Source organism: Corvus brachyrhynchos, unplaced genomic scaffold (genome assembly GCF_000691975.1).
Source record: "Corvus brachyrhynchos isolate BGI_N302 unplaced genomic scaffold, ASM69197v1 scaffold178, whole genome shotgun sequence".
Lineage (NCBI taxonomy): Eukaryota > Metazoa > Chordata > Aves > Passeriformes > Corvidae > Corvus > Corvus brachyrhynchos.
Window position 1 is genome coordinate 1,671,352 of NW_008239304.1, and position 9,216 is coordinate 1,680,567.

Consider the following 9,216-nt stretch of genomic DNA (forward strand, 5'->3'; position numbering starts at 1 on the left):
TTCAGCAGGCTGCCTCTTCAGAAGATACACTGAATAGATGGAATCTCTTAAAAATATATTATTCCCTGAAAGTGTTGGGCTTTGTGCATGCAGCATACTGTAATCAAATCGAGCCACTTCAATGTTTATTGTATTATCTATAATGCTATGACTAGCAAAATGCAAGTCCATTATACACTAGCAGTTCACGGACAGTATCAGTCCTCTCAAAACTAGAAAGATGTGTTTGGAAAGCCTGCATGAAGGGAAACAAACATCTCTAATACAACTTTTGGCAACAAATTTAATATGAAAATGCATTTTAAATTGCATTTATAATGATGGAAATTCCTGCTCACAAAGACATATTGTGCAGAGAAGCACATATTCCATCTGCCTGGGCAACATGAGGACTCTTAATATTGCCTAGAGTGGAATTCTGACTCCAGCTCCTTTCTGTGGTCAGACTGGGCACCAACTTGGATGAAACACAGCAAATTTCTTTTGGTTTGCCTTGTTTGAGAAAAATAAATGCAAAGTTGGCCTGTGGGGCTCCCATCACATGTTAGTCACCTGTGTAGCTTCTTTCATTAAGAGTGAGCCACTGAGGAGTGATTTCAAGATTAGTTTTGGCATTTACTGAGAGGACAGAGATTTGTCCAGCAGTACATACCCAGGTAGGCTTAGTGGCTTAGCATGGGCTGCTTACAGGTAACTCAAGGGTCCAACACCATCCGCACAGACAGCTGAGGTGAAACACTGAAGGAGAAGGCAAAACGAGGTTACTGTCAGAGGTTAAAGGAGCAAGTCCATGTACCCCAGAAGACTGAGTCAAGAGCAGAACCCAAAGGCAGGCAAGGTGGAAAACAGGCACAACACTGGGAATCACTAAGAAAGTGTACATGAGCCTGAAGCAAAGCTGGCCTAGTGGTCCACTGCAGGAGCTGGATGGAAATGGACCCTATGAAGGGGGTACAGGTGAAGGATCAGGAGACAGAACAAGGGCCACAGCCCAAGACCTTTGCCAGATGACCACTGGTGTCTGCCTGTTAATGCTGTGGCTTGAGGCAGGATCCTTTGTTTACTGGGTTTTTTGGCAGCCTCAGTAACCATTAGCTTTTGCCCAGTTTTTTCCTTCCTCATGTGCATAGAAACTTGTCACAAAGTGACACTGTTAGAACAGTGTTGCAGAAAAGCAGTCAAAAGTTGGAGCTTGTCCACTGATTGCAACTCACTGTAATTTTATATACCGTAAAATATAAAACTTACACCCACAACCACCAAGCCTCATACCTAAGAACAGATAATATCTTTGGGAAATGTCATTATAAAATTAAAAAGTTTCTTATAAGCAAAAACTGGGATCATATAACATTGCCTCTGGAGTTGCATAACACAGGATGTATAAACCCAGATAGTATGTACATATTTTCTTATATATCTATTTTGCAGTTCTTTGTATTCTATTTCTATGATTAAAATTTTTATAGCAATATTGTTTCCATCTATCTTGCTATCTACTAATCTAAAATAACTGCTTTATTTTTCAGTAAAATATAACATTTCCAAAGGCTAGAACTTGAATATTTCATAATCATTACACAATAGTGTCATACACAGTTCACTGAAGAGATTTCATAGACATCACAGCTATAAAATTCATACCCCTTACTTATCAGTGGGTCAACTTACTCTTTGATACCCTGCTGAGTTTGTCAGGCTACATGTTTATATATAGGTCTTCCTTTTGTATCCAGCTCATTCTCCCATAGAGTAGCAAAGCATACAGAAAAAGCTGGTATACCTTTCAGAACAAAAGTGAAAGTAGCACTCTGTAGAAGTGGGTTTCTGCATTCATCCAGGAAAGCTCAACCAAAAATATTCAATTTTCAGTAATGCCATTGGATTCCTACTCAATCCATGCAGCTGCATGGAATCTATGTGAATTGCCTGAAGCAGCAAAAGCCATTCAAACTCCGTTTTTAATTTGGATTCTTCCAACCCTGAATTTGTGAACTGTAGTGCTATCTTCATTTCATCAAGTCCCATATTCTACCATTGTAGAGTTCCAATCTGTACAGATGCACAGTTTCATTTCCAGATTAACTAAGAAAAAGAAATCACTAGGTCATAATTCCTCTTCTTCCACAAGACTTGTGGAAGAGGTTTGAAAACCTTCATCGCAGTCTGCTTTCACAAGCTAAACTGTTCCCTAAAATCCCTTGATATCAGTGCAATTGCACCAGCAGAACAAATGAATTAAACAGAAAACCAGAGCCTGTTCAGAATTCAGGATGCCCTCAGGACCAAAGGAAATATTTAGACATATGTCTATAAGGGGGAAAGATGGTATCCTCAATGGAAGGACAGAACTTTACTGTACTTGTCATTATCACAAGTGTAATCATTAACCATGCAAACAATTTTTTTTTCTGAATGTGCATGTAAAGACAGACAGTATCATGCAATTACACATCTTCACCCAGTAAAGTGCAGTCTTGTCTTCCATTGAGAAGAGCTTTCCCATGCTCATATTTTTAGCTTTATTAGTAAGGTAATATTTCAAAATTATTTAGTTATTTCCTTTCTAAAATGAAGTTTAGAAGAAAGTAATGTTAATATCGGAATCTGAAAATAATATAATTTTCAGGAGTTATCTTTCAGTTGCTTAAACATCTGCAAACTGAAAAGAAAAATTTTCTTTATTTTGAGATCTGAATTTTAAGATAGAGGAAAAACATTACTTGCTTTTTACCTTTGAAATAGATTTTTAATTTCTGCCAGTGTGTTCAATATATAATTGCTGTTTTGTAAGGCAACAGTGCAAGGGCAACTGTAGATATACAAAGACTTATTTTCATTCTGTGAAGATGGGAAGGGGAATCCAAAATACAAAGGAGAAAGGAGTTAAGAAAAAAGTCTAACCCCAAACAAGAAAAACTTCTGTTTTTCAAAGGATATCCCTTATGCTGACAGTCTGCAGTAGTTTGATCTTGCTAGTGTCAAGTCAAGTGAACCAAGCTGGCCAAAGAAAACGCAGCTGATATCATATTTTAGCAGGTCATCGAGCTTTTGGGGGTGAAAAGGAGAGAGGCCGTGAAGCTAATCCAGATGAGATACCTAATCTTTTGTTTATGTTCCACTGTGATAATGTCGTTTCAGAGTAACAGTAATAATGAAAAGCAAGGAAGTTGAAAAAAGTAGAAGGACAGAAAAAAAAGGGTGGCAGAATTATTTGATTGTCATTTTGTTTTGGCAGATAACAATACAAAGTTCAAAGGCTATGAATCCTAATAAAAAGTTTCTAAAACAATGAACTTTTGATATCAATAGTGCATGCGTTGAAGGACATACTAAGTAGTGTTAAAAGGGTGCTCCAAAAAGAATGTCCCATGCTATAAGTAAAGTAACAAAAACGGCAAGAATGTCAAAGGGAAATGGTTATTTTGCTCTTATCTGAATACAAGGTGTAAATCATTTTCTCCCTGTCACCCTGGTGATTTTAACTCTCAGTTTTTCCAACTCAATGTAAATTTTAAGGAAAGATTCAGAAAATGCATCCATGACTGGTATATTACCACAGCTTTAAGAATGCCGTAACACATCCGTTTTTGAAAAATTCAACAGTTTTTTTCTAAGAATAATAATTTCTGAGCATAGCATCCTTACTCTCACATCTTGCTATGGAATTCCCCATTTTGTACATCATGTCAAATATTTTCTGCAAATTTTAATTTGCTCTTTCATAAAAATTATTTATAAATAATCTTACAAACTTCTCATTTATTAAGGATACAAGAGCAACAGTCATTCTGGATCTCTGTAAACCAAGTCAGTTCTTTTGAGTAAATGCTACATTTTCATTTCTTTTTTAAGAAGAGAAGAATACTCATTTATAGATAAAAGTACTTAAAGGATCATACATGCATTTATTAACAGCCTCTTATGAAATACAAGTTGATTCTGAAAATCCAGGCTTTCTGAAATTCCCATTTAATTTTTTAGAAGCAGCTCAGCATTCTGTACAAAACATCTGACAGAATGAAGAAAAACTGGGTGTTCAGTGTTCAGCCAATGAGGTCCAAGAAGTCCCCAGAGCTCCTACTTGCCTGCTCTGCTTGCAGGACTGCGATGAGTCATATAAAATATACACAGGAACTAGTGAACAGTAACAGTTCAATTAAAATTAACATTTCTGAAGATCGTTTTCTAAGATTGCACACGTCAGAACTGCTAGGTTAAGAATCCCTCTCTAATGATTTTCCTTGCAGATTTGAGGCTTCTATCTCAAACAAATAAATGTAATATATATAATTTTTTTAAATTTAGTCATATTTTAGTTCTATAGTGTATTTATCCCTAGAAGAACATTTGCATGGCCTAGTATTACAAACCAACATCTGCAGCTGTAACACTTCCAGTCCCTCAGTAGCATTTAGCAGTCCATACAGCAGTTTTTGCACAGTTTAAACGTGATTTACTTTTAATGTTGTTTTACTTCAGCCTTTCCCAGGCACAATGAAATTTTACTTCAACAATTTTACTTTTATTCTGTGTTTTTGCATGTGTGGCAGATTCAGATCTAGAGGCATGATTCTGTGTACAACATATATTTTGCTGCTTGTTCCCCAGCTGATAAAGAACATTTTCATTCCAAGAGTTCCCCTGTTACTCTTCAGACATGGGTGAATACTGAGAAGTAAGTACTCAGAGATATGTATTACAGTAAAACCATGAATTCACCTCAGTGGTATTTATGACCTTTTGTATTTATTTTCAGAAAACATGTGAGTATTTTTTTAGCCAAAATGCTTGAGGAAAACAAGAAGTCTCATGAGTACTTGTACAAAGGCTCACGCCTAGGAACATTCATTAGGGCTTTCTCAAACCTCTGATTTTCCTTCTTCAGTCATCTGGTCACTGACCACAAATACTAGGCAGCAAAGAGCTGAAACAGTTTGATAGAAATCTTAAATCTTGGCTGAAATGAACGGCTCAAATTCATCCTTTTTTCAGTAGTTTGTAGCCTATAATCCATAACTGGTCTGGAGATTACTTTCTGTCTCCAGGGAGAGTCATCTAGTCACCCAGTACACTCCTACTTCATCTGCTACATTGCACTCAGACAAAGTACAGAATTCCCTATCCTATTATTTTGCATTAAACAATTCTTGTGCAAACATGTCTCTGGAAGGGGACAGGATGACCCTTAAGTGGTGCTACATAGTGAAATGGAAAACTTGCCACCATAGCAAGTAATATGTTTTCTCCTCTGTTGAAAGCTCCCAAATGTGTCTGTCTTTACAGATAATTCATAAAGGAAAAGCAGCTGCTGCTATTGACAGTTTGAGCAAGATTTGCCCAATGCATTTCTTAATGAAAACCTTTTAATCTTAGCAAACCTTTAAAAAATGACAAGATGACTGGAACTGGTTCAAGGGACTTGAATTAACTAGACAATTTAAACCATCCTTTTTGCACTTTAAACTCACAATTCACACTTTTCAAAAGATAAATTTGACATCAGTTTTCCAGTTCACTACCAAGGACATTCCAAGCATTCGGTGTATTTTCCCCAATATATCTGCGTATGTCCTGATAGAATTACTAACTATTTCAGTTAAATTAGATATTTGGGGAGAAGACTGCAGTATGCAATTAAGCTACAAAAGGAGAATAAAAGAGTGCGTGTTTGCATAAAGAGAACTCCTCAGCTCGCATTTTCATGAAAAGACAGACATCCAGGACTGAAATTGCTTCCCCATCATGTAAGAGTAGCATAACACACATAGCTCTGAAATATATATTGACCTGAAGTGCTGCCAATGCTTAAAGTCTTAATTGCCATATGAAATTGCTAAATATGACCATTGATACATATATAAATATATAAGGGTATGAGAGCAAAATGCAATGTGAAGTGTCTTTGGATTGGCATCATTTAGAGTAATGAGGTTCAATTCATAAAATGCACTTGTGAATAATTTGTGCAGTTCAAGGTATGCTTTTGCATAAAGATTGACCTATTCATATGTAAATATCCTTGTAAGCATAGTCACCACGTGGAGACATTTATATTACTTTACTTTGTTCACTGATTTATTTTATTACACCATGGCTAAAATTTAGAGTACAAATTATTGACAGATGTTAATAAACTTTGAAGCATTCAATGTGGATCTTACTTGAAACACAGAATGCAATTATGAAATGTGAGCTTCTACTCTTGACTTTTATATTCCTGTAAACTTCACAGTTAAAAATAATAAAAAGCCAAATAAGTTCGTAGCAGATATTTCATATTCATGCCATGTTTCGTATTTGTTCAGCCCAACCTGACAGACACAGCCAAGTTGTAATTAATGTCATAACATAGAATGTAGGCCAATTAGTGCTTAACACTGTTGGCGTGGTCTGACGCTGTTACAGTTTTGTTCTTCATTGATTTCTAGTATGCTGAATTTGATTGATGGGGTCTTTATTGTTTTTAGTAATGAAACTTAGCTGTTCTCCAGAAAAGTGTCCCACACTTCGATTTGAAGCAGTATTACCAAGTTTCAAAACAAAATTTGTTTTACTCTCCAAAAACTCTGAACTCAGAGTAAAAGCCTTAAAATTTGGTATTTATATTTATGGACTCCTAGCAGATCAAGTTATGGCTTTTGCAAATGAAGAGAACAAGCAGTAACAGGTACTTAATTGGCTGTATTTGTATAACATTTAAGCATAGCCAGTGACTGATCCTATGAGTATCCATCCAGTTAAAATACTGGATCACAGCAGAAACTGGAAACCCACTATGCTTAAAATGTAAACAAACATAAACATTTATGCAGCCTTTGGAGGGCAAATCCTCAGTAATTCCAACCCGATTATCTTCCATTTCTTTGTGCTCAGTTTCTCAGACTGCAGTTATTTCAGTGGCAGTTATGGTACACCACTGTTCCCTATGCTGTGTGGTCCTCCCAAATAATGCATGAAAAACAGAAGGGAAAAGAAACATTACTATGACAATCCAGTATTGGCAGAGATTTCTTCAAAACAGGGTTTTTAAGATTCATTCTGTGGTCTAGACATTCCACTATTACTAGGAAATATAAATCTGCTCCCTTTGAGGGGAGAGTGTATTACAAATTAGTTATCCTTCAACAGACAAAAGAAGGCTTTGGACACTCCTTGTTCCAATTAAATAAAAATCTTTTACTAAGCAGATCTTTAAAACCAGACAAACTTCTATTTACTACATAACAAAAAAAAGAAAAGAAACCACTTTTTTTGTTCTCAGTTTTAAAGGAAAGGCACCAAGTTTAACAGACATACACACACACACGTAAGATGAACCTCTCTCCCACCTCTGTTCTCATTTATTAATTGTCTCTTTCCCTGGAAATGTTTTCCAACGTTCTTGGGATTCTTTACAGTATAATAGGTTCCTTAGCATATGAACAGCACTAATAGAAGAGTAGAAAAAGTGACTTTGTATTCTTAGTTTAGAAATCAAGAAAAAAATCCATCCAATTACAGTTCTGATCAGTCATACTGATTTTAAGTGAGTGCATATCCATGAATCCTGTGAATTAACAAATACATATACCACAATACCCAGTGAGGCAACAAGACAGTTACTTGTTTTGTGTGACACACTTATTACTTATCTCCTTTCCGCTGAAATAAGCTTTTATAAAATTTAAGAAATTTAAGAGAGTTACACAAGCAGATTATGTAGACTGATTCAATCTCAACTTCTCAGAAAGTGTCATACAAGTGAGAATTCATTTATTATCTGATACACACAATTCTTCCCTTCTTGTTTTCCCTGGGAAGATCTAATATGCATAGGCATAGACTCTGAATACTGTGTGCTTTATACACATCTCCATTACTATTTAGAATAGATGGAGAGTGCCTAGACAAGACAAAATATTTGAGGTGTAAGCTGTAATTCACTTCCGTACATTAGTAAAAGGCTGTAAAACATATTAGTACAAAGTTACAGAATTTTGTTGAGAATCTTACATAGAATCATAGAATCACAGAGTTTGAGTTGGAAGAGACCTTAAAGATCATCTAGTTCCAAACTCCCCTACTATGTCCCAGTAAATCAGTTTCTCAGAGCCACATCCAGCCTTGCCCTAAACACTGCCTGGGGTGGGGCATCCACAGCTTCTCTGGGGAGCCTGTCCTGGTGCCTCACCACCCTCACAGAGGAGAAGCTCTTCCTAACATCTAAATTAAATTTACCCTCTTTCAGTCTAAAACTGTTACCCTCTTCCTGTCACTAACCTTCCTTAGCAACTGATTTTTCCCAAAGTTTCATTGAGCTGCATCTGCTCACCTTGCGATCCAAGGAATACCTGGCTGATTTGATATGTGATAACACAGTAGTCATGCTCTGCTACCACAGCACAAATAGTGCACAAATAGCAGGCTAGTGGAAATTTCCCAACACCTGTTTCTGTGAATGCTAAAGAAGCTGGAGAGGTGAGAAATGAGTAACTTCAGTGAGGAAAAAAATGCCACTTCAAAGGAATTTTTGTTTCAACCCCTAAAGAAAAGATCACCAAATCTTGCATATTGTTTCACAAACCCAAGAATTGCACTGAGATAAGTAGGACACGTGCAGAGGCATACATGTACACACAGTATAGGTCTGATCCGTTCACTGTAGAAGTTAAACCTTGGCACCTTTAGTTAAGGATCTTGAATTCTAGTTTAACATTCTTTAAACTGTGCAAGCCACTCATGATTTATGGCATGATCTTAGCAGAAACTCTCAGTGGAACTGTGCTCTCTGTAGTCAGAATTGCCCATGTTATATTTTGATACACACCATATACAAAACATATAAACTGTTATTTTATTGATTTCTAAAGCTTTTATGGCTCTGATCTCCAGAGCTGCACTCTAGTACAAGTAGAAATAGAAGGAGAGATCCAGACTTGTTCTAGAAATGTGTCCTATACAATTCCCGAACAGAAGAGGTTTCTCTTGCCTGATCTTCCGAAAGAATTATGGGGCACACGTCAATTCATATTGCATTAATATACCCTGACAGAACTCTGAAGGCTATAATCACAGAAGGAGGAGGTGATAGGAAAGAATCAGTTTACTACTTAAAGCTACTTTCAATTGTGGTGCTGGCCAATTATGGCAAAGTGCTGTCAGAGAGAGTTTGAATAACATTCCAAGGCACAGTACACGTTCCTGTCCATTTTTAATATTTAATAGGCAAATTAT